At 43.4% G+C, this 27,263-nt stretch overlaps 1 long non-coding RNA gene across 2 annotated transcripts in view; it reads left to right on the top strand.

The window, feature by feature from the left end:
- LOC121277493 overlaps positions 1-20,097 on the top strand; it is a 35,562-nt gene extending 15,465 nt beyond the window's left edge. For both annotated transcript variants that reach the window (XR_005942889.1, XR_005942890.1), the window contains exon 3: positions 19,891-20,097. This is a non-coding gene — a long non-coding RNA (uncharacterized LOC121277493). The remainder of the gene's footprint in view (positions 1-19,890) is intronic.
- The last annotated feature ends 7,166 nt before the right edge of the window (positions 20,098-27,263 follow it).

Below are 27,263 nucleotides of genomic sequence, written 5' to 3'. Positions count from 1 at the left end.
CTTAATGGCATCAATAAGAGATAGACTTCAGCATGCAGTCTTCAGTACCACTGGTAAGGCCTTACTTCATTCTGTTAACATCCTCATTGAGGGTATTGGTGTACAAAAGCAGACCGAGACATATTTGACTCTGTGAAATGTATTACAAAAGTGCTCATTTGTGATATGTACAAAGTTATAGTGTCACCATGGTGAACCCATATAGTGATCATGGCGATATTGCGGCCTGCACTTGCAAACGTTCCTACGAATGCCCTCCATGCTGCCTCGGAGGAGGTGGAGGCAGACTGCTCAACTCTTGTTCTATATGGCATTGAGGAGCATGGTAGCCAGTCTCATCATGCAGGTATCCGTTGGGGACTTACTTCAGACTGCGGCCACTGCATTTCTGCAGAGGCAGCCACTGTCACTGGCACAGGTAAGGCAGATGAGAACTCTTGCAGAGGTGCTGGGGAGTTGGAAGAAGATTAAGTGCTGAGATGCCATCAGTACCTTTACCTCCCTCACTAAACCTCCACAGCCCTAATTTGGCCTTCAGGTGGGTTAGGTGGGGCTGGCTGCTGGGGTGCAGCAGTTGTCCATTCCAATAATCGCTCTGCCACTAGTGCAACTATCCTGTTCAGGGAACACAGCTCCTCATGTATTCCGTGGATGTCAGCATTCTTACTGTGAGTGGACTGATCCAGATTAATGAATGACTATTGTACCCTTTGCAGGCAGTGACACTGCTCTTGCATCCATTCTGAGTGATGCTGCATGTGTCTCTCCATGACATTGACCAATCTCGTGGCTGGAGCTCATGCAGTTGAGACCCTGGGACAAGGTGGAACTCATCTCCGTGATGGAATCCACCACTTGCAATGAGTGAGCTCACATTGTCTCAGGGAACATTTCCAGATGTCCACACATCTGCTACTGATTGTCCAAGTACTGTGCCCCAAAAGGTGAATTCTGGGGCCCTATAACCTTGCCCACTGGAGCATCATTGTGATTTTCCTCCCTCCTTTGAGGGGGATTGTGCATGAATATCTCTGACTCTGACATCTCCTCCTGCACTCTGATGCAGTGCCCTTCACCCGGTGCCACCAACTCTACACGCACACTACATCCCTCTCATGTGCTAGTATCTGTATTGACAGAGTATGGGCTAGTCAGATGAGACACTGATTCCTTGGGCATCTCTTTCTCCTCCTGATACACGAGGGATGTAGTGGCTCGGAGGGTGATGAGTGAGTGCTGCTGGGATCTGTGTGTGACACAAAAGAAGGTAATGAGATTTTGGCCCTTTTCATTGTGAGAGCACACTCTGATACACGCCATTGCCTTTAATCATAATTGCCGTGTCCTTATCATGCAACTCAACTTTTGCACACACTCTCATACCATCATCCCCTTGTGTTCAGTGAAGCAACAGGATCACATCCACCATTACCACCATGTTCCAAAGTGCCTCTACCACCACATTTAGCACCTGCTGAGGGCAATTCACCATCCCCGACAACCAGCCAGGTGGCACTCTGGCAACCTCCATTGCAGTCTCCTCCACATTATGGATCGCCCATAGCCTCGCAGATCCACCCCCAGTCTGTGCCATCTCCCTGGCATTGTGTGCCCTCTTGTTCTGCAGACACAACATAAAGAGTGCAGTTAGCCTAATATAGAGTGCTACCAGGGACAAACATCTTGATTCTAGCAATGCAGCATGGTATCCATTCACATCTCCACTGTGTGCACTGACTGAAGCTGCTTGGCCAAGCTTCCATGCTATAGGAGAGGAATGTGCCACGTGTCCCATAATAGGTGCAGCATTCAGATGTAAACCATCACTTGGTCCTCTGTCTGATTGTGCCAAACAACTCACCTTACTGGAGTGCAGCAAGTGATAGACCTTCTCCCTACACTGTATCCATGAACTTCCACGGTCCCCTGCTGCAACTGCTGTGGTGACTATCTTCTGCCATACCCTCTTAGTCTTAGTGGGTGGGTTGTGCCAGCCAAGGAGGGATTAAATGAAATGCTGCCTCTGTACCTTATCCACCAGGATCAACACGTCTTGGTCGCTGAACCTGGTCACTGACCCTCCTGCTCCCAGGTTGGGATGAGGTTTCCTAAAGCAATTAAAAATAAAATAAAAAATTTAAAATGTAATTAATAACATGTCCTTGCCCTGTGACTGAGTCACATGAGGGAACATGTTTTATTACATTATTTATTTCCTAATATATTTTTGAAAATGCTTCATCTCTCTGAGGCAACTCTGTGCCTCAGGGAAATTATGAAGCGCGCACTCATGCGCATGCACAAATGTCGCGCTCGCCCAACTCGTACTCCACCTCCCGCTCGCACAGGCAGCGCTGAGCACTGCTGCTTGCATTTCACGCTGGGTGGGTCTTAATTGGCCCGCCAGCGTGAATGCGCCTTACAGCCTCGATCGCAGGCGGTGGTCAGCTTCCTGACCACCCCCGCCCACCCCCACTGAGCCCGCCCAACAAGGGCAAGATTCTGCCCATAGAAATTTGCTACTTTATCAGTTGGATGACCACTATAATTTTAATTTAAAAACATTCCACGTTCATTTATTTTTGATCACAAATAAAAACCTTGGGCCCATGAGTATCCAAAGAACTGAAAAAGCATAATTGATATGAATTCTGATCTCCTTTGCTTGCAATGACATCACGGAGTAACACAGTACAACTGCGCATGCATTGCGTTGGAGCAAGTGCAGCCTTTTAAGAAAAGCTGCTGGGTCTCTCACATGTAAAGGGCATAAACCAAAAAATTTAAAATTTAATTAATATGTCCCTGCTTTGTGACTGAGTCACATGAGGGGACATGTTTTATTACATTATTTATTTCCTTATATATTTTTGAAAATGCTTCATCTCTCTGAGTTAACTCTGTACCTCAGGGAAATTATAAAGCGCACACTCATGCACCACCAGGGATGCACGAAGAATAGCCTTGCCAAATTTGGAGGTTTTCAGGCGTCTTTTGGGCACAGTACATTGGGCCTAACATTGGGCCTCATGTTGCGCCCTTATTTGGTGGTCCAACTTCTATCTCTAAGTTTCTAAATTATAATTATTAATGACTAATGATACCTTTCACTATAAACACTTGGTCAGTTTTCAAAACAATCACACCTTTGTTGAAGTACCTAAAGTGAGGCATCAAAGCGAAAGATATTATTATGTAACTCATAACAGATTCAAATTTATGAAAAACACAAGGAGGCATCATTTTAACCACTCCTGGATGGATGAGGAAGGAGTTGGGTGGATGCTTAAAAATAAAACAAGGAAAAAAGTGGCATAGTGGTAAAGTTACTTGGCTCATAAACCAGAGGCCTGGATTAATGCTCCAGTGGAATCTAAATTCAATTCAACGAATCTCAATTCAATTCAATTCAATTGACTAAATTCAATTAATTCAATTCAAATATGGAATAAAAAGCTAGTCTTAGTAATGATGACTGCAAAACTACCAGCTTGTCATAAAAAGCTAATGTCCTTCAGGGAAAGAAATCTACCATCCTTATCCTGTCTCGCCTATGTGTGACTCCAGATCTACAGCAATGTATTTGACTCTTAGCTCTTAGTTGCCCCCTGAAATGGCCGAGCAAGCCTTCTCAAGCGTAATTAGGGATGGGCAACAAATGCTGGCCTTGCCAGTGATGCTCACATCCCATAAAACAAATTTTTAAAGATGCTCCAATCACCCCCTGCAATGTCCCATTTATCCCGTCTAATGCCACCCCCTTATTTCTCACCCCTAATTATCATGACCTGTGAGCAAATGAAAAGTAGTAAAGCTCCCAATCTCCCAATTCAATTTAACTGGCATAACTTTATTCTCTAAGAAAGATCAGACAATCCCAGTCCAACTCATTCAAATGAGATTTTCCTCCACCCAATAATGGGCTTTAATTGGTGTTCTAATAAGTATTCAATATTTCATGTTTCAGTTGAGGTGTGTTCAATATTTAGTGTAAAGTGCAGAAAAATAGACACAATTATTGTGAATGTTGGACTATTGCCATGTGTACAGATTCCAATCAGCATTAATTTTGCTATAATATGACACCACACAAGACGGTGCAATGGTTTCACTGTAAGAAGTATGTTATTCTGGGAAGTTTTTCTGCTTCATTCAGTTTGCCAAATAAAATGAAAACCTAGCCAAAAGCTGAAGACTTTTGGCTGTAAACTGAGTGGTTACTTATTGTTGGCAAGCAGTGAATAATATTCTCGGCTCCTCACCTGTCAATAACAAGTATAGAACTGCCATCAATATAATCACACTAGAGGATTCAAATACTTGATTGCATGTCACAAAAACAACCAACGCCAATACTATTAAAGCAAAGAATTTGAGCTGAGAGGACAATTGGAAATATGCTGTTGTGTAGGCGTGCCTGAGAAATGGATTAAAGCAGGGACAACTTTTGTCACTTGGTAAAGTATTACTTCTTTCTTCCTCCATTTCCACTACTGCCTTCTGCCAATGCAACGTACTTAGCAGCCAAGAGAACAGCCAGGCAGCCTGCGCTCACGCCTTTGCCAGTGCCAATCTGTAATTAGTGGCACTGAAAAGCAGCCAGCAGTAACTCTCTTTTGATTTTTCCTTCCTCTGCTGTGGGATATGCTTTCTTTCGACTTGATCTTTCCCATATAAGCTGGGATCTGGAACTGACCATTCAAAGAAATTTAGGCACAATCATATTCTACCATGCCATGACATAACATTGTGGCCCTGAAACTGAATGGGTGTAGTCGTATTGTCACTGGACAAGTAATCCAGAAACCCAAGGTAATGCTCCGTGGATCCGGGTTCAAATCCCACGACAGCAAATGGTGGAATTTGAATTCAAGCAATAAAAATCTGGAATTAAAACTCTAATGATGACCATGGAACCATTGTCGATTGTTGTAAAAACCCATCTGTTTCCCTAATCTGCTGTCCTTAGCTCGTCTGGGCTACTTGTGACTCTGGATCCACAACAATATGGTTGACTCTTAAATGCCTTCTGAAATGGCCTAGCAAGCTATTCCATTGTATCAAACTGCTAGAAAGTCAATCAGAAATGATACTCGACGGATCACCCAGCATTGACCCAGGCCCTGTCAACCCTGTGAAGTCATCCTTCCCAAAATCTGGGGGGTTGTGCCAAAATTTGGAGAGCTGTCTTACAGACTAGTCAAGCAACAACCTGACATAGTCATATCATGGAATCATACCTTACGAATAATATCTCAGACACCACCATCACCATCCCTGGCTATGTCCTGTCCCAGCAGAGGTGACAGCACAGTGGTGTACACTCCAGAGGGAGTTGCCCTGGGAGTCCTCAACATCAATTCCAGACCCCATGAAGCCCAGGTCAAACATGGGCAAAGAAACTTCCTGCTGATTATCACACACTGCCCACACCTCAGCTGATGAATCAGTGCTCCCCCATGTTGAACACCACTTGGAGGAAGCGCTGAAGGTGGCAAGGGCACAGAATGTCCATCACCAAGCTGGCCAAGTCCTAAAGGACATAGCTGCTAGACTGGGTCTGCGGCAGGTGATGAGGGAACCAACTAGAGGGAAAAATATAATTTACCTCATCCTTAGCAATCTACCTGCCGCAGATGCATCTGTCCTGACAGTATTGATAGGAGTCATGGCCACACCATTCCTGTGGAGACAAACTTTTGTCTCCACATTGAGGATACTCTTCATCATGTTGTGTGGCATTACACTGTGCTGAATGGGATGGATTTCAAACAGATCTAGCAGCTCAAGACTGGGCAACCATGAGGCATTGTGGGCCATCAGTAGCAGCAGAATTGTACTCGACCACAACCTGTAAGCTCATGGCTCAGCATATCCCCCACTCTACCATCACAACCAAGCCAGGGGATCAACCCTGGTTCAATGAAGAGTGCAGGAGGGCATGCCCGGAGCAGCACCAGGCATACCTAAATATGAGGTGTCAACCTGGTAAAGCTACAACACAGGTATACTTGCATGCCAAACAGCATAAGCAGCAAGCAATAGATAGAAATAAGTGATTCCAGAGCCAACAGATCAGATCTAAGCTTTGCAGTCCTGCCACATCCAGTCATGAATGGTGACGGACAAATAAACAATTCACTTAAGGAGAAGATTCCGCAGATATCCCCATCCTCAACGATGGGGGAGCCCAGCACATCAGTGTAGAAGATAAGGCTGAAGCATCTGCAACAATCTTCAACTAGATGTGCCGAGTGGATGATCCAACTCAGCCTCCTCCAGAGGTCCCCAGTGTCACAGATGCCAGTCTTCAGCCAATTCGATTCACTCCAAGTGATATCAAGAAATGGCTGAAGGCACTGGATACTGCAAAGGCTATGGGCCCTGACAATATTCTGGCAATAGCACTAAAGACTTGTGCTCCAGAACTTGCCGCACCCCTAGCCAAGCTGTTCCAGTACAGCTACAACACTGGCATCTACCCGGCAATTTGGAAAATTGCCCAGGTATGTCCTGTACACAAAAAGCAGGACAATTCCAACCAGCCAATTACTGCTCAATCAGTCAACTCTCGATCTTCAGTAAAGTGGCGGAAGAGGTCATCAACAGTGCTATCAAGTGGCACTTGCTGAGCAATAACCTGCTCACTGATGCCCAGTTTGGATTCCGCCAGGTTCACTCAGCTCCTGACCTCATTACAGCCTTGGTTCAAACATGGACAAAAGAACTGAACTCCCGAGGTAAGGTGAGAGTGACTGCCCTTGACATCAAGGCAATATTTGACCGAGTGTGGCATCAAGGAGCCCTAGCAAAACTGGAGTCAATGGGAATCAGGGGGAAAACTCTCCACTGGTTGGAGTCATATCTAGCACAAAGGAAGATGGTTTTGATTGCTGGAGGTCAATCATGTCAGTTCCAGGACATCACTGCAGGGGTTCCTCAGGGTAGTGCCCTCGGCCCAACTATCTTCAGTTGCTTCATTAATGACCTTCTTTCCATCATATGGTCGGAAGTGGAGATGTTCACTGATGGCTGCACAATGTTCAGCACCATTTGCAACTCCTCAGATACTGAAGCAGTCCATGTCCAAATGCAGTAAGACATGGACAATATCCGGGCTTGGGCTGACAAGTGGCAAGTAACATTTGTGCCACACAAGTGCCAGGCAATGACCATCTCCATCAAGAGAGAATCCAACCATTGCTCCTGAACATTCAATAGCATTACCATTGCTCAATACCCTACGATGAACATCCTGGGGATTACCATTGATCAGAAACTGAAATGGACTAGCCCCATAAATACTGTGGTTACAAGAGCAGGTCAGAGGCTTGGAATCCTGCAGCAAGTAACTCACTTCCTCACTCCTCAAAGCCTGTCCATCATCTACAAGGCACAAATCAGGAGTGTGATGGAATACTCTCCATTTCCTGGATGAGTGCATCTCCCACAAAACTCAAGAAACTTGACACCATCCAGGACAAACCAGCCCACTTGATTGTCACCCCATCCACAAACATTCACTCCCTCCACCACTGACGCACAGTGGCAGCAGTGTGTACAATCTACAAGATGCGCTGCAGGAACTCACCAAGGCTCCTTAGACAGCACCGTCCAAACCCACGACCACTACCATCTAGAAGGACAAGGGCTGCAGACAAATGGGAATGCCACCACCTGGAAGTTTCCCTCCAAGCCACTCAGAATCCTGACTTGGAAGTATACCAGCATTAGTTTACCGTCGCTGGGTCAAAATCCTCAAACTCCCTCCCTAACAGTACCATGGGTGTAACTACCCCAAATGGACTGCAGCAGTTCAAGATGACAGCTCACCACCTCCTTCTCAAGGGCAATTAGGAATGGGCAATAAATGCTGGCCTAGCCAATGACACCCATATCCCATGAATGAATAAAAAACAAATGGTCCTGCCCATTAAGCAGGGACTAGGTCCACTAGTGACCTCTGGCACTAGACCTGCCCCTGTTTGTGGGGTTATTTGAATGGGCCCCGTGGGACAACACATCATCAGGAGCACATCACTTTGCTGCATAGGTCAGAAGGTCCATCACAACTTGCCAGTATGGGGATGATGAAAAATAAATACATTTTAAAAAAATGCACATCCTTAACTCCATGTTTGGCCCACCTCTGTTCTATGACTTCCTGGCACACCTGATCTCCACAGACATGCCCAGCGTAAATCATAAGTCACGCACCTCTGAGAGCTGGAAGTGCCTGACATTGGAAGCCCTCATTTCCAGCTGCGCCAATTGTCTTGTAATAGTTGGGTACATGGGGACATCCCATGCAAGGCAAGGACCTAGACTATGGTCTAGGTCCACCATCAGGTTCTACCAGATATGCAGCAGGAGTGCTCGGGAAAGACAGAAGGTTTTCCAACCCTAATTCACCATGTCATCCCAGTCAGAATTGCTGAATGAAATGTTTGCCGCATGCCACATTCTCAGACATCCTTAGGGAAGATTATTTCACTGTTGGCAGCAAAATCTTTCTCCATTACCATCTACTTATTTTTAACTTTACTCATAAACACAAAATTCAACCCAGCCTCACTGGCTTTTGCTAATTGCCTAGAATCTGTGATGAACTCCAGGATGTTCCTGTTTGCTTTCTGTTTGCTCTTGAGGAGATGAAAACATCTTCCTATGTGATATTTTTTGTGCACTGTCAAAAAGCAAACGCAGCCTCAAAGGTATAATGCTGCAAATCTGATGCAGTATTGTTCATCGTAAATACACTCTGTTTCACAACTAGTTATGGTTTGCAGTGATCTCCTTAAAAAAAACACCATCCTTCATGCTCAGCCCATTGCCCGCAATGGAGAGCTTGCGAATTTGCAGAACCAATGTTTTCTTGAGCACTCAGAAATTTGAATGGGATCTGGGGATCTTGCCATTGCAAGGGTTAAATGGACAGAGAAGAGAAAGGGGAAATGGTGGCCCACTCCACACCAAGCATAACAGCAATGAATAATTTGGACTTCGTTTTTATGAATCTGTTGGCAATGTATTTTATGCCGGGAGCTGGAGAGAAGATTGCACCCCTGCTTTGCTGGTTGTAAAGCTCCTGAACATATGGAATTCCTTACATTCAGTGTAGTAGGCATTTCAAGGGCAGCACTGTAATAATCAATCATCTGTTTCACATTTTCCCTGCTTTGTCTAATGAAGACCACTTTTTGGAATCTTGAACAACTGCCTGTCTCAGCCTTTGAAGTCTGAAAGTTACCAGGAGACAGTGGTCATGTGTCGAAATCATTACCTGAACTTTCACTCAGACCTTTTGTTCCTTTCCGCCACAACTCAAGTCAAATTAAGGGACAACATATAATTTTTTTGATTTTTCCACAATACCCAGCATGTTTCTTTTGCGAACTGAGGAAGCAAATGCCCATAAAAAAAGGGCAAAGAACAAACTATTAATGTATTGACCCATAATTGGCTATAAATCATGATTAATTAGAGTAAGCTGTAATCCTTGCACTGCTGGTCACCTGAAGAGTCAGCTTTTATTAGTACCAGATGCTTTTAGCGGCACAGCCTTTAATAATAACGGCAGTTAAACACAAAAGCCCTGTCATTTTGAACTTAGTCTTGTATTTCTGTGGGAAATAATAGATGTAAATGATATACTTAACGTACAAAACTGATGGCGAGAAAGATTACCTGGGGAGGTTGGCTTCCATTTGGTGTGAAGTGCCTACTAAATGTTGCACTGATTTATTGCCAGGAGATACTGCAAGAGTATGGCAGGCACGACTTTGCTGCTGCAGTGCCCTGTCTCTGACCCCACAGCCTATGACGTGGTTTTCATTTTGATGACACGTTAGGTGAATTGTGTGAGAATTCAAACCCAAGACCTTCTGGCCCCAACTGCCACTCAGCCAACTGAGTTACCTTGCCTTGTCCACATTAATATTGTACCTAAAGTATATAAATGCAAAGTTTTTGCAGAGATTAGGAGGCTACTTTAAAAGTTTTTTATGAAGTGTTCAATTTACAGCCTGGAAATGTGTACATGTGGTTAAAGCATTTGTACAAAATGACTTTGTCTGCTGTTTTAATGGAGGCATTAATCTGAAATGGGTTAACATCTCTGTTAAAAGATTATACAAAAACATTTCATACTAATGTCTTGGCCATGTATGCACATTTCTAGGCTAACATATTAAATGAACACTTAATAAAACCTCTTAACATAGCTTACCAACCTCAAAAGGGAACACTGGTCCCTAGGATCCTCCATGTTTTTCAGGGTCCATTATAGTTTGGATATTTATACTGTGAGAAGCCAATGTTTTATACCTTTATTCCCCAATTGGACACATTTCACTTCTGATTAAATTTAATGTGGATTTATTTCTTTTTTCATTAACCAACAAAATTTCATTTCAAGTAGCAGAAAGTGCTGTAGTTTTACAAATGCCTGTCTTTAATGAGTGTTAGGAGGTCTCACAGAATGCAATACAGTCAGTGTAAATAGTCCCTACAATTTTTTAAAAAGGCACCCTTGCCCCATTTTTAAATTCATTTTAATCTTTCATCCAGATCTCTGTCCCACTCATTTATTATAAAAGACAAGATCCAAAAGAGAGTTCATCCCAGAGCCTCTTCCATCAGTGTGGATTGGGTGGTTAAACTGGCGACCAGAAGTTTTTCACTCCTGCTGCCATTTTACCAGCCAAGTTTCTGGCAGCCTCAGGGCTGTCCGCCTCAGGCACGTGGGGACGTCATAAAGATTGACATTTCAGAGTCTGATCATGTCATTCAGACCCCAGCATGATCTGAACTGCTGACTGTGACAGTGATGCTCAGAGCCTGAACCAACAATAAAACCTGGCAGCTGGCAACACCATGGTCAAAAGAAGCCCAGGTAAACTTCATTGTTTTAACGTCTTGGAAGTTTCCTTGTGGACCAGAAGAAGATTCCCCCTACATCTGGGTGGGATTTCTCTTCAAATCATTTAAATGAGCCCCAGGAATTAAATTCGCCTGTGTCTCTTGCTGCAGGGAGTCAGGCAGTTTGTTGTCCACCTTGATTCCTGTATATCCCAATTATGCCCGAGTTAAAATGGAGGCTAATATATTAGTTTGTGCTGGAGAGTTAACCTATTATTAAGCCATATGGCATCCAAAAGGAAATAATGCAACGTTACAAGGAAAGGAGAGTTTTTAAAAATAGGAAAAGAAAATAATGAGTAATGAAACAAATTGAAAAAAGAGAAGCAAATAATATGATAAAAAATTAAAGTGCAAAAAGTAAATGAAGCGGATACATAGACAATAACAGGAATAAATAAAGAGAATTTTTCACTTTTTACATTGAAGATATTTCTCTACAAGGGAAAAATCGGCAAATGAACAGAAGATACAACAGGGGAGGAAAATTGACAGAAAGGGGAAGGTGGAATCTTACTACATTGAAAAATGATTCTCATTCTGGAGGGAAAGGAGACTAAGACAGATAGATGGGAGGTGAGATAAAGCGAAGTGAATGTTACTGGCACACGTAGGCCTTAAATTGAACTGCCATCAGCCCAGCACTGCATTATGAGGTAACCTTTTTTAAAAAGTTACGTAAAGTATGTTTGCCTGTCAGTTAAAGAAAAGCTTCTCACAGAGAGTTTCATGTGTAACATGAGAATGTGAGAACTACTTTGTTGAATTCTTCCCTGCCATTATTACTGATTAATAACCTGTATTCCTGTACCTGTATTGCTGTTAGCGTGACATTTTAAACAATTCTGTGACTTCCAAAACAAAAAGCTGTCCATTGTTACAACACCAGGCAATGAAAGGTGACTCTGCGATGCCATAAATCAAGCGAGATTGCTTGTGAAAGACAATATGCACTAAATATGAGGGAGGGGACACTTTCTCAGTGTTGTACATATGTGGTATGCTGTGGAATGTTTTGAGATTTCGGTGACAGAGGTACAAATACCTACCCCTATGATTTGGTGATAATCCGTACAGCCGTTGACACACAAATCTGTTTTCCCTCTCCCCAATCTGAAGCAGTAGTTAAAAACTACAATTATAATGATAATATTCAAGCAAGGTTTTAAATCAGAAATCCCCCTGTTCAAAAACACTTAGATTGCAAACTCTGTCATTAAAACTAAAGAAAATATTTCTACAACAACGACATGTATTTATATAGCACCTTTAATGTCTCAAGGTGCTAATTCATACAGCATCATAAAGCAATATTTGACACCGAGCAACACAAGGTGATATTAGCTTGGCTAGAGAGGTAGGTTTGAAGGAGCGTCATAATAATGCAACATTACGAGGAAAGGAGAGAGAGTTTTTAAAAATAGGAAAAGAAAATAATGAGTAAAGAAACAAAGTGAAAAAAGAGAAGCAAATAATATGGTAAAAAAATTAAAGAGTGAAAAGTAAATGAAGCGGATACATAGACAATAACAGGAATAAATAAAGAGAATTTTCACTTTTTTCATTGAAGATGTTTCTCTACAAGGGAAGAGAAACATCTAGAGATGTTAGATCTCTAGATCTAACATCTAGAGAGACAGAGATGTAGGGAGGGAAATCCAGGGTTTAGGGAAGGCACGGCCACCATGGAGCAATTAAAATTGCAGATGTTCAGGAGAACAAGATTATACAACCACAGGTATCTTGAGGGGTTGTAGGGCTGAAAGAGATGACAGAAATAGAGAAGGCCGAGGCCATGGAGATATTTGGGAACAGGGATGAGAATTTTGAGATTTAGGCATTGCTTAGCTAGCAGCAATGTAGGTCATGAGCACAGGAGTGATTGGTAAAGGGGGCAAGTAAGGATAGCAGAGTTTTGGATGACCTCAAGTTTAAGGAAGGTAGAATGAGGTAGGCCAGCCAAAGTGTGTCGGAAAGCCAAGTCTAGAGGTAACAAACATGAGGTTTTCAGCAACAGATGAGCTGAGGCAAGCGACAACTTGGGCGATGTTACAGGAGTGGAGATAGGTTTTAGCAATGGCATAGATATATGGTCAGAAGCTCATCACGGGGTCAAATATGACACCAAGGTTGCCAAGACTCTCATTCAGCTTAAGACAGTTGCTAGGGAGAGGGACAGCGTTGGGGGCTGAGTAATGGAATTTGTAGCAAAGACCAATGAAATTGCTTCAGTCTTCCTAATACTTAACTCGAGGAAATTTCTACTTATCTAATACAAGAAGTCAGACAATTTAGAGACGGTGGAGAGATCGAGAGAGGTAATTGTAAGTAAAGCTGATTGTCATCAATGTACATGTAAAACTAATGCTGTGTTTTCCAATGATGTCGTCAGGGGCCGCAAGTAGATGAAAAATGGAAGGATTGATCCTTGGGAGATGCCAGGGATAATAGTGCAGGTGTGTAAAGAGAAGTCTTTTCAGGTGATTCTCTGGCTACGATTAGATAGATAGGAATGGTATCAGGCTAGTGCAGTCCCACCCAGCTGGGCAACAGTGGAGAGGTGTTGGAGGTGGATTGTATGGTCAGCCATTCCAAATGCTGCAGACAAGCCAAGAAGGATGAGGAAGGAAAGTTACGTTTGTCACAGTCATGCTGGATGTCATTTGTGACTTTGATAAGAGGCATTTTAGTGCTTTGACAGGAATGGAAACCTGATTGGAGGGACTTATACATGTCAACAGCTATGGAGAAAAAAACGTTTGTGACAGTAAAGTAGAAGATATGTTGCCAGCTTTATTCCTAGGATTCCTTCAACACAAATAAAAGGAAGGAAGTAAAAATTGGCTTAGAAATTTTGTTAAAGTCAGTTTTGGATGAATGATGAGGGGAGGACCTGTAATTTGGGTCTCATTTCAATGTTGCCAGCAGAGCTTGATGAGCCCGTCCACGAAGAGGGGTCCAGGTTTGGGCCATTGCTAGCATCACAGCAAGTCTTCACGTAGGCACTATCTGAGATTGGGTCCTGGGACACGGATCAAGGTTGTTGGGAGTTGGACCTGGGTCAGGGCCTGTGTCGGGGCCTGGGCTGGGAGGCAGGGCCTGGGTTGGGAGTTGGGGCCTGATTCAGATGTCAGAGGTCAGAGCCTGGGTCAAGTATTGGAGGTTGGGTGCTGGTTTGGGGGTCATGGCCTGGATCAGGGGGCAGGGATCAGAGACTGGGTGAAGTGTTGGGGGTCAGAGCCTCGTTCAGGAGGTTGAGGGTCATGACCAGGGTTTGGGGTTGAGGGCTGGGCCTGGCTCAAGTGTTGGGCATTGGGGACTGAGTTGGGGTTGGGTCGGGGATCAAGTGGTCAGTTTTGGGGATTGTGGGGCTCAAGATAAAGGGCCTGTCTCTCTTTTTTGTTCTTATTCACTTTGGTAGGTGGCACATTTCCAAAAGCAAATGTGTGCGCACATCATGCCCAGCATATTGGGGCCTTTTAACCAGTGTCCCCCAGAAAGGCAGTATTCAGACCAATTTCTAGACCATATGGTCTTGTTCAAAAGAAATTCTGAACAAGCTGTGCTGCTTTCCTCAGGACGTTTCGAGGCCAATTTTCTTTATTTCACTGCACTAGATTTGAAGGAACTATAGTAAAAACAGGCACAGGTAAGAGGTACAGTAAAGAAGAGGAATATTCCAAAAGAATAAATGGGTTTATGAATCTGCTGCTAGAATAATGGAGTTAGATTCAGTAAAAAAAGAATTATTTTCTCATCTTTGCACTCACAGCAAAAGAATAGAGCAGCGTGTGCCAGAAACACAAATCATGACATAACAAGAAAGACCTGCAAACACTGGCAAAAAAGTTGGAAATTCCAGCAGGTTAATCAGCATTGGTTCAAAGAAAAGAAAGTTTTAAGATACACAAGAAGTGCTCTGCGACCACTGGTCATGATTATGCCCATAACTGCAGAAAATGGCATGACTCACTTTAACAGATGTTTGCAGCAGGTAGAACCTCTAAATGCTAATTAGAACAAAAAAAGAAGCTTGAAAAACTCAGCAGGTCAGGCAGCATGTGTGGAGAGAAACAGAGGGTTTCAGGTCTCTTCACAGACACTGCCTGACCTGCTGAGCTTTTCCGGCCTTTTTTGTTATTTCAGATTTCCAGCATCTGCAGTATTTTCTTTTTGTAACAACCTCTAAATACCAAGGTAGGTACATGCGAAGGCCAGGCTCATCATTATGCTGGACTGATCTTCCGCTGGCTTAGCAACTGGATCTGTAATGGTGATGCAAATGACTCAGGACATGCAAGCCTATTAACATCTCAGCACTCAGGCAGGTCTAGCATCATTAACCTTTATAAGTAGCTTGGAAAGTTTTACTATGTTTAAAGGCTCTATGGCTCCATACAAATGCAAGTTATTGTTGTCATTTAGGCAATGAAATAGATCATGACTTTGTGCATCAATGTAAAATGGGTGATGGCAAATTGAAGGCCATTTAACATCTCATGATTTTTAATTCGATTAATGAAAACAAGCTGCCATTTCACTACCGTCAATCTTACACTATTGCACAAAGTCACAATTACCCTCAACAGGTTGGAGGAAACGAATGAAATCTCAAGTTAACTGTAATCCAATACTTTTCTAGGAGTCATTTGTAGGAATCTGACATCCACATATTGTTAAAGTTAACATTTGCCCTCATTTACTATTATTCAGTCCACATAAGAATAACTGACTCCTCAGCTGTCAGTTCATGAACAGGTCATTCATACTTAAGATGGATAGCTGTAAGTTTGGTATATGAGTATTAGTTACAGAAATATATGAATGACATGAATTTATAAATGACACACACAGAAAGGAACTAAGTTGGCTTGTCAGCTGTAACTTCATTCATTTCAATGTGTGGCCTGCCATCTGGGTTGATTTGACAAATTGAGTCAACGGCTGGCAAGAGAGAAGGCAGCTTTAATCTACACAAAATAAAAGCAAAGCTGATGAGTATAAAGTCACATTTATGCTGTGATTGTTTAAGTTCACCTTCCAGTTAAATAAAATGGGTCTATGAATCCGCTGCCAGAATAAGGGAGCTGGATTCAGTAAAATAGGAATTCTTTTTTCACCTTTGCACGCTGAGTAACAGGGTAGAGCAGCACATACCAGAAACACAAATCACAAGATAAAAAGAAAGACCTGCAAACGCTGCCAAAAAATTTGGAAATGTCCAGCAGGTTAATCAGCATCAAAGAAAAGACAGGTTATGAAGTTTCCAGTGTGTCACCCATCATGGCTTGATAAAGGCTGAAACTGTATTTTCCCATTGCAAATGCCAACTGGTTTGCTGTATATTTCTAACATTTTCTGTCTTCAGCACATATATTATGAGGCATGTTTGCTCACTAAACTTAATGGACAGAAAATCAGATGGACTGCATTGTGGGAATGCTGTCTGCCTCACTTGACATTACATTGCCCATTCCCCATGCTCTCTGTTCTGCACTGGGACTAAGCCCTCCCCGCCCCACCAAGAACTAAAACAGCAGCAGTGTACATGTGGCTTAATGGATGGTCCACATCTTTCAGACAAGATTGAATGAATTGGGGATGCATGAAATGGTTGTAATTGTAGATGATTAGGTAACAGTCAGGAAGTAATCTATTTTTTCTAAAACTGAAGCATTGAAACAAAAGAACAGTTTGCAATATCCAAACGTAGAATTTGAATATTGTAAGCATAAGAAATAATTGGGTCCATTAAAAGTTGGACACCATCGGAAACTACTGACCTGGTTTATTGGAAATGCAAGCTGCTATATATACTCATGTATAATACTGTGTTATGCACAGCTAAGATACTTGTCTAAATTTGGGAGGCAAACTCCCGTTCATGTATGTAAGGTTAAAGTGGCTGGTGGTATTCAAAAGACTGAACACTAAAAGGCAAAATAAATTATCGCAGTGCAACACCACATCTGCCCTGCAGCTCTATTGCATTAATACCCTTTGTTAGGCTCCTTTGTGTTCCTTCTTCATTTTTCCAGCAATCAGTTTTGTTCTTATTAACATGTTTCACATGCTGAATGGTCCATATGTATTTATGATAGGGTCAAATGCCTAGCTACATATGGTCTACAATCACATTTAAGTCAAATGTGAGTCTCTGCTTGAGACTCTGTACTGTGTACTAAAAGCTAAATGTTAGTACATGAATTAAGAGCTATTCCAGAAAGATTCCAATAGAGTGAGAATTGGAAGAAGGCAGAACTGTAGTGTGTATCCATCACTTTTGGAATATTTGTTTTCTCAAGATGACATTTATAGACATTTTGCCCTCCTTGTTTTTGACCTCAGCCACTGACTGATAGCTTTTTTTTAGAATTGCCCTGCGTGACCCCAGTGTTGTTCTGGAATTTGTATCGGACTATCACAAATGCAAACTACAACTGGTTACTCATGTAAGACTTTTCAGAGCACTAGTTTAATTTCAGGAAGTATGTGGGTTGAATGCTTGAGGTCTGAAACTTTCAGAAGTACTGCCAATGATGTCAATAAGTCACATATACAGTATTTCCAGCACCCAAGTATTGTAGGCTAACATCTGCACTCTAATGTGTGATTTGCAGGCAGTGCTCGACAGAACTGAAGGTTCATTGAACTCTAAGCATTTGCTAGAGGCCATTTAAAATTGTGCTTTGAGGGATTCTTTTGATTAAATCTTTGTGAAAATACTTAGTCCACCTTTGTTTTGAGGGCAGGGGAGGGGAATGGACAAATAGTTGATTAAAAATCATAATTTGGAGCTGTAACACTACCAATTCATCATTTGTACTGGAATTGTTACCTTAGTTTAACCCAACTTCTGGCATCAATTGCTGTTGACTTGCATTTTCCTCAGTTAGGCAATCATAAGTTCAAAGCACTGCTGCACAAAAAAAACACTAATAAATCAATTACTAGGGGACAGATAGACCTGAGTATGACAAGCCAAGTGCCCAGTTAATGAAATATACAATCATAGATAAAGGTAAAGTGCAATTTAGTTGTATTTAGGCATGGATAATTGAGGGTGGAAGGACAGGTTGACAGGGCAGTTAATAAAGCATACAGCATTCAGAGTCTTTATTAATAGGAGCATAGAGCAGAAGAGCTAGGAAATTACATTAAACTTGCATAAAATAGTAGTTTGAGCTCAACTGTTGTATTGTGTCCATGCAGTTCTGGGCGCCACACTTTAGGAAAAATGTGAAGGCATTAGAGAGAGTGCAGAAAAGATTCAGAAGAATGGTTCCCGGGATGAGGAACTTCAGTTATGTAGATAGTTTGGAGAAATTGGGACTGTTTTCCTCAGAAAAGAGAAGGTTAAGTGAATATTTGCTAAAGGAATTCAAAATCATTAGGGGCTCGGACAGAGTAGATAGGGAATAACGGTTCCCAGTGGTGGATGGATGAGAATGGGAGAGCACAGATTTAAAGTAATTGGCAAAAGAAGCAATGGAGACATGGGGAGAAACATTTTCACACAGCAACTGGTTAAGATCTGGAATGTGCTGTCTGGGAGTTTAGTGGAGGCAGGTTCAATCGAGGCATTCACAAGGGAATTGGATTGTTATCTGAAAAAGAAGAATGTGTAGGGTTATGGGGAGATGGTGGGGGAATGGCATTGGGTGAATTACTTATTCAGAGAGCTGATGCTGACTCGACAGGCCACGTGTCCTCCTTCTGTGATTCTGTGAATCTTTTGGCCATTTCATAGTTAGCGAAATGCATGCTTGGTAGTATCTACCTCACAGCAGCAGAGGGAGAACAGAAGAAGGAGCAGAGGAATATGGAGGATGAAGCATTATCCTTACAAAATAATTTACTGACAATTAAAAACAAATATTCGATGTGAAAAGAACAACAGTTTCTGTGCTGTGTTCATTCCCAAAAGAGATATGAGGCGGTGGGGGGGTGGGGGGGGTGGAGAGGATGGAGGGATTGGCTAAACCCTGAAACAGGCACAGGCATCCCAGTATGTAATTAACCTGTTTAAAAGCAAAATACTGCGGATGCTGAGAATCTGAAACAAAAACAGAAAATGCTGGAAAGAACTCAGCAGGTCTGACAGTATCTGTGGAGAAAAAAAGATTTAATGTTTCAAGTCCGTATGACTCTTCTTCTTCAGCTCTGAAGAAGAGTCATACGGACTCGAAACATTAACTGTTTCTCTCTCCACAGATACTGTTAGACCTGCTGAGTTTTTCCAGCATTTTCTGTTTTTGTTTGTAATTAACCCGTGCCTGTTCATGGCATTGTACGCAGCACATTAAATTCATGCTGCTTTAAATGATTGCTGGCTGCAGCCGCTGTTCACTGGTTGCACTTATCAGTGTGGGGCTTAATTTTGCAAGTGGACAGTTCTACTTAAAGGGGAGCTGCATTGCGGCTGCAAGAAGTGGATGCTAGCCATTGGAAAACGGAGCCTCTGCTCTGATACTTTGAGCAATGACTGAACATGTGAGAGTGTGTGCACCAAAGCTTTCACTCCACTTGGTAGAAAAAGTGGAAAGGTGTGAGGAAGCTCTCCAGATAGATGCTGAAGAGGCAATGGGAAGAAGTAGCAGTGCAAGTCAGTGCCAGTTGTGCAACTGCAAGAACAAGGATGGGTTTCAGGAAGAGATTTAATAATCTCACATGCATTGTGAAGGTAAGTGAGTTTGTCTTCAAATGTCCCATCCTACCAGCTGCAAGACTAATTTCATCCACTGATGATTTCACCCCACCCTCACCATCCACCTACCAAGAATCTCTACCAAACAGTATTCAACCCTCTCAGTTTATAAGCTTTACCTCACCCTTATATACTGAGCACTGTTGCAAGCCTCACAGACATTATACATAGCTCACACAGATTGGCAGCTATTCAACCATGACAGCCACATAACCCAAATATATTTCAGAATGCTTACTAACAAACCTGCTTCTCTCTTGCAGGAACACGTGGTACATCACATGAGGCAGCACCAAACATCTAAAGAAGGACAGGCAAGCCTTGATGTTTTAACCTCCATCATCTACAAGAACATTTACCACTCTGTGTGAAAGCAATGATGAGCAACACTGCCACCATGCATGTCTAATTCATTTGCTGTACTTGCAACCTCTGCCACTGTTTGGTTGTACAGGGCTCTTACTGTTACATTGCACTCATTATAGACACTAAAGCACTGCTAATGAAGGCTTCCCAGTACATTCATTTCCATAGGGTTAAGAAAGCATCATGTAAACACTCAAAAATGGTATATGTTGTATAGTAATGTGGCAAGACATAAAAAAATAGGCAAATACATGCACTTTTTTTAATCCTCTGGAGCAGCAAACTATCTCCTGGGGTGAGAGTTTGATAGCCTGATCCATGGGATATGTCCAAAGTATTGCCACTCCATGTGATGAGGTTCCTCTGGCTGCCGGTCCTGCTGCTGCTGCTTTGTTCCAAGACTGGACTTGGTGATGCAACCGGGAACTATACCGGTCTCAGAAAGAATCAGGAATTCCTACCTGCAGCCCAAGGTCCAATCATACAATGAAGCAGCACCCCAGATACAAGCTTCTGCAAACCCTGTGGAAAGAAGGTTAAACCGGGGGTTGGAGGAACGGGGGTTTGGACAGAGATGATGGCTTCATGAATTAGAAGAATGGGCAGAAACAAAACATTGTATCTGTAATTTGGGTGGAATAGCTTAGAAGGAGAAAGTGGGAATAATTTTAGCCCAGTATAAAATGGATGATATCAGATTGGCCTCAGTTTGCCTGATTTTAATTTCCACTGACGTTAACAGAAATTAGGAGAGGTGCACAATGGGTGGCTGATCCAATGTTGTCCATTTTATACGACCACCAAGAATCAAAGCTGCACTGTGTGAACTGGAGGAGGGGTGGCGGGGAACACATTTCTGTGAACTGGGGGGTAGGGGGGATCGACAGTATAGGCCAGGGAATGGGATGGAGAACAGAATTTTATTGACTTCAAAGTGGTGGGAACAGAGATTGGGGGGGGTGCATTAAAATAGCAGGGAGCCACATTGAGATGGCTGCCTGACAGTAGCAGTGCTGGGGTTGTAATAAGACAGAATAGCTGGCCACTCCGAAGTGGACAGTCGGTTTGCAAAATTAAAAACCCTATTAAGGATCATCTTACCAAGTTGTGTCAGCATTTTGGTGATGGCAGGGCCCATCCCCATCCCCCTCACACGGGGAAGTCAGCAGCTTCATGAAGGTGACCCCCCCACTGCACTCCAGGGGGTCATCAGAGCTAGGGGCTCCATGCCCCAAAGAGGGGTGCCATACGCACAAAACCCTTTCCCATCAAGGCCCTAACCATCCCCAGAAAGTCTTGCCCCGCAGTTGACGGGGCATTCCCCCTCAGTCATCCTGAATTTTAATTTGTACTTACTTCTACGAGGGTGCCTCCAATTTTACCAATCTGCCTCAGCAGCACCCACATTTCCTGGTTGTGCTGCTGAGGCTACAAAGGCCTTCTGATTGGGTCAGCAGCATTAGGAGACATAGAATGGGATTACCGTTACTGATCCCCCACTAGCAACATCCTCAGGGTTACCATTGACCAGAAACTGAACTGAACTAGCCAGATAAACACTGTGGCTACAAGAGCAGGTCAGAGGCTGGGAATTATGCAGAGAGTAACTCACCTCCTGAGTCCCCAAAGCCAGACCACCATCTACAAGCCACACGTCAGGAGTGTGATGGAACACTCTCCACTTGTTTGGATGAATGTCACTCTAAGAACACTCAAGAGACTTGACACTACCCAGGACAAAGAAGCTTGTTTGATTAATAGCCAATCCGCCACCTTAAACATTCACTCCGTCCACCATCAATGCACAGTGACATCAGTGTGTATAATCTACAAGATGCATTGCAGCAACTTACCAAGGGTCCTTCAACAGCACCTACCAAATCCACAACCTTTACCAATTAGAAGGACAAGGGCAGCAGACACATGGGAACACCACCACCTGCAACGTCCCCTCCAAGCCACACAGCATCCTGACTTGGAAATATATCGCTGTCGCTGGGTCAAAATCCTGGAACTCCCTCCCTAACAGCACTGTGGGTGCACCTACACCACATGTACTGCAGCAGTTCAAGAAGGTGGCTCACCACCATCTTCTCAAGAACAAAAATGGATGGGCAACAAACGCTGGTCTAGCCAGCGATGGCCACATCCTGTGAAAGAATGAAAAAAATAATCTGCAGCCAGGGAACTGGTGAATTGCTATCTGGCTTCATGACAGAAAACAATTTTGACACCAAATTGAGGGGAAAATAGTCAATACTGAGGGGGACTGCAACATTTTACAGATTAATAAACCTGCAGAATGGACAAATAACTGGCAAATTAAAGTTCAACATAATGTGAGGCCGTGCATTTTTGTCTGAAGAATACGTAGCAACTTATTACTTGGAAGGAACAAGTCTGAGTGATGTAGAAAACATTGGTATCTTAGAGTACAAATACACCAACTATTAAAAGTTGCACCAAGGTTAGCTAGGTCTTAAACATAACAAATTAAGAGCTAGGCTTCATTTCTAGGAGGATAGAATTGATAAGTAGAGAAATTATGCTAAACCTGTATCGAATCTTGGTTAAACTATATTTAAACTACTGCAAACAGTTCTGGTCAACATATTATAGATCATAGAGGTCTACAGCACAGAAAAAGGCCCTTCGGCCCATCGAGTCTGCGCCGGTCAAACAAGTACCTAACTATTCTAACCCCATTTTCCAGCCGATGGGTCCATACTAGGCCCATAGCCTTGTATGCTATGGCATTGCAAGTGCACATCCAAATACTTCTTAAATATTATGAGGGTATCTGCCTCTACCACTCTTTCAGGCAGTGAGTTCCAGATTCCCACTACCCTCTGGGTGAAAAAATTCTTCCTCACATCCCCTCTAAACTTCCTGCCCCTTATCTTAAATCTATGCCCCCTGGTTATTGATCCCTCCACCAAGGGGAAAAGTTCCTTCCTGTTTACTCTATCTATGCCCCTCATAATTTTATACATCTCAATAATGTCCCCCCTCAATCTCCTCTGCTCCAGGAAAAATAACCCCAGTCTATCCAATCTCTCCTCATAATTAAAACTCTCCAGCACAGGCAACATCCTGGTAAATCTCCTCTGCACTCTCTGTAGTGCAATCACATCCTTCCTATGATGCGGATTCCAGAACTGCATGCAATACTCTAGCTGTGGCCTAATCGACGTTTTATACAGTTCCAGCATCATCTCCCTGCTCTTATATTCTATACCTCAGCTAATAAAGGCAAATATCCTATATGCCTTCTTAACCACCTTATTCCCCTGCCCCACTACTTTAAGGGACCAGTGGACATGTACACCAAGGTCTCCCTGATCCTTGGTACTTCCCAGGGTCCTACCATTCATCGTGTATTCCCATGCCTTGTTTGTCCTGCCCAAATGCATCACCTCACACTTATCCGGATTAAATTCCATTTGCCACTGATCAGCCCATCTGACCAGCTCATCTATATCCTCCTGTAATCTAAGGCTATCCTCCTCACTATTTACTAGCCTACCAATTTTCGTGTCATTTGCAAACTAACTGATCAACCCTCCTATAAAAGTGATGCAGAGGCAGAGGAGAGGGAGCAGAGATGATTGCATAGGTATTTATACCAGGAAAGGACTGACAAGCTGGGTTTCTTTTCTCTTGAAAAAAGGAGGCGGGGGTGGGGGTGGGCAGTGATGAGGAGTGGTGTAATAGAGGTTTCTAATTATGAAAGATTTTGACAGAGTGGATACAGAAATAATGTTTTCTCTTGTGGGGACGAACATAACTGGAGGCCATCAATATGAGATAGTCACCAAGAAATTCAATAGTGATTTCAAAAGAACCTTCCTTACCCAATGAGTGGTGAGAATGTGAAACTCGCAACCACAGGGAGTGGTTGAAGTCAATATTATGGATGCATTTAAGGGAAAACCAGACAAGCATATGAGGGAGAAGGGAATAAATGGTTACAATGATAGATTTAGATGAGGAAAGACGGGAGAAAACTCAGGTGGAGCATAAACACTGGCATGGACTGGTTGGGCCAAATGGCACAGCTGCTTCCTATGTAATTCTATAGAAATACCACCTGCCTGTGTACCTTTACCATCTGCAACTTGACCTCCCAGAGCAGCATTGATGAAGGAGGCTTCAGTTCTTCCCTGCCATCCATATTCTGCACAGGTCTCTGCTGAAAAACATCACCTCAGTTCTCTCAATGCAGCACCATGTAGGCTGCCCGCAGCCTTTTAAACCTTGTGCCCTCAGACTTGCTGCCAACTCAGTGCCCCACCCACCATCACTAATTGGACAGCAATCCCGGAGACAGGATGTTAATTGGATACCTCCCAGAAGACTATACTGGAAGTTCTGCCAATTGCCCATGTGGGTTGCTGATCCGTAAATGATCCTGATGTCCAAATATAAGCTAAGGTGGCGAGATTCCACCCAATGGAGGCAACAAGGGTTTCAGCTGCTAGCTAGAGAGCCAACAAAAACTCTGTATTGCCTCTTTTCAGGAATGCCCGCTGCATCTTGTGCCAGTCAAGCACTTAAAGGCCAGTGACGGACATTCCCCAGATGCAGAAGTCTCACATGCAAAGAGCAGCCGGCCAATCAGAGACCAGCAGATCTTCTGTACTCAGTAGCACCGCTGAGGAGGTGGTGGCTGCTGCCTGTGTGACACCCACCCAAGGCCTCGGATGGAGGAGGGACCCAGGCATAGGTAAGTGATGGTGGGAAGGGGTCATGGGGTAGGGATCAGGCGAAGGTGGAGGTGGGTTGGCAGCAAGGCCAGGGGTTGGCTCTCAGGGCCCCTCCTTCTCAATGCTAAGTCCTTTGATCAGGCACTGAGTCCCTTTGAACAAGCAGTCCAATCGGGCGAACACACAAACACACCAGAGTTTGCTGGTCGTGCTTCCCGCATGGTGAGAACCCCCCACCCCCACCTGACATTGGATTAACACCAGCAGCAGTAGCTTGAGGTCCTTAAGTGGGCTTTAATTGTCAAGGGCCTCAATTAGCTGTGGGGTGCTGCTGCGGACTAATCAGGGTGGAGGCAGAAACGTGGCAGTGTCCTCACCCATGTCTCTGGGAACTTGGATTGGTTGGAAGAGGAGAGTAGATTGCAGGGAAAGATAGTTGAGGCGTTAGTAGTTTGGTGACAAAGTGTGTTTCTGCGAATGTGAGGGATGTTAAAGGGCAAGTGTCAATGTGAACTAGGAGGAGGGAATTAGAGGAAAAGAAGGCCTCTGTGAAGGTGGAAGTTTTATATATGCAAGAGTAAAGTAACTGTGTATGCAGCTTTTGGGACTTGTTAGTCTGGTTAGTTTTCTAAATGTAGATAATCACAAATGTTGCTTTTATGTTTTTTAGATTTTAGATATAGTGAGTGAAAAAGTATTTACAAGAATGTATCATTTTTACTGTAATAATATTTTATAGGAGCTTGTGCTACCTAAAAAAGCACCGTAGGCATGGAGGAGGTACACATCTGAAAGTAGTGATTATACATTTGCTGACTGCAACCCTGATAGTGTACTTTGTGCTATCAATTACACTTGATAGTAATCAGTCGTCAAGACACAGTCGTCAAAATCAAAATGCCTTTAATTACATACACAATTAAACATTCAACTCCACAAATACGCAGGTGGTTTGTATCAGTCAGTTAATGCCTCTAAGTAAAAATGTTCATCCTTGAGTTCAAATCTCTCCACAAGCTTGTCCCTCACTATCTCTGTATAATCTCCTCCAGCCCTTGTGCCCTCCAAGTTCGTCTAACCAAGTTAGTTCTGGCCACTTGCCCGATTTCTGTCATCCTACCATTAGCGGCCATGCTTTCAGCTGCCAAGGCCCTAATTTCCAAAATTCCATCCATGCACCCCACCGTCTTTCTGCCCCTCCTCCTCTTTAAGATACTCCTTAAAACCTACCTTTTTGGCCAATTATTCTAATATATCTTTACATGGCTCTGTGTCAAAGCTTTGTTTGATAACACTCCTGTGATATGCCTGGGACATTATACTACACTAAAGGTACCATATAAATGCAAAATGTTGCTGTTTAGTGACGTGAACAGCATTAAAGCAGCCACCTACCAGTCCAAGACCAATTTAAAGAACGATCTCATGTATGCTCACTTAACACATAGAACAACACACAGCTACTACTTAGTTCAATCACAACTGAATGTATTGCAGGTCATGCCCCATATGCTCATTCCTGCAAAGCTGGATTCCTGAATATCATAAAAGCAAGTCATGGTGGATGCTATGCTGGCTATGCTGGTGCTTGGAGCTGAGAAATTGCAATTACTTCCGTTAAAATCTGCTCGTCCAGGTTGATCTGCAAACAGAGAAATTAAGACCCATTAGAAAAGTACAGTGCTTATATTACCATCTCTTTTTGCCTTGCACCATCATTAGTTTTGTCTTTTTATTGCTCCAGGCTTTTACCTATCATCGGCTTTACCTTTTGTTCTTTCTCCTTCACCCACCCTTGCCCCGCAAAATTTCTCTGCTTCTGTATTTAGTTAAAACCTGTTATATCTCAAGCTTTTTCTAGTTCTTATAAAAGGTTATCCACTTGAAACATTGGAAAAAATTGTCCCAGATTTGCACAAAGTGCGGGAAAAAGGATGTTTTGCCTGCTGGCCGCAATGGCGGGCTTTCGCACCATATCATCCCATTCCTGGTGCCTCATTCATAATGCATTCCTGAGAAACACACCAGCTCGCTGACAGGGTAGCTGTTGATCTGCCCACCCCGCCTTCACCTCAGGCCTTCTGTAATCTTGGAGCTATATTTAAAGGGTGCCCCTGCACAGAGCTAGCACTCTCTAAGGGATTGGAAGCTGCTGCAAAGTCATGGCTGCCAAAGTGAGGAAACATGCTGCCCCCCAATTTAGTGACGCCTCTCTCAGGCGCCTACTGGACGCAGTGCAGGCCTGCCGTGAAGTCCTCAATGCCCAATCTGGGCGAAGGCCAGCAAGCAAGGTTACCAATCCTGCATGGGAGGCGGTGGCAGTGGTGGTCAGTGCCAGCGCCCTGAAAAAGAGGGCAGCCACCCAATTCTGAAAGAGGATCAATGATCTCCTCCATTCCACCAGGATAAGTCACTCTTCTCATCATTCTCAACTCACACACTCACAAACCACATCCACTGTCAGTTCAAGGGACATCACCATTCACTCTCTCACACACACTTTCATCTGCCTTGTGAATCATGTCCTCATTCTGTCCATGGCACCACTCACCACCGAAATGTAC

The sequence above is a fragment of the Carcharodon carcharias genome, chromosome 4, assembly GCF_017639515.1.
Source record: "Carcharodon carcharias isolate sCarCar2 chromosome 4, sCarCar2.pri, whole genome shotgun sequence".
NCBI lineage: Eukaryota > Metazoa > Chordata > Chondrichthyes > Lamniformes > Lamnidae > Carcharodon > Carcharodon carcharias.
Note: the sequence above shows the minus strand (reverse complement) of the source record. Positions and strands in the feature narration are given on the sequence as shown.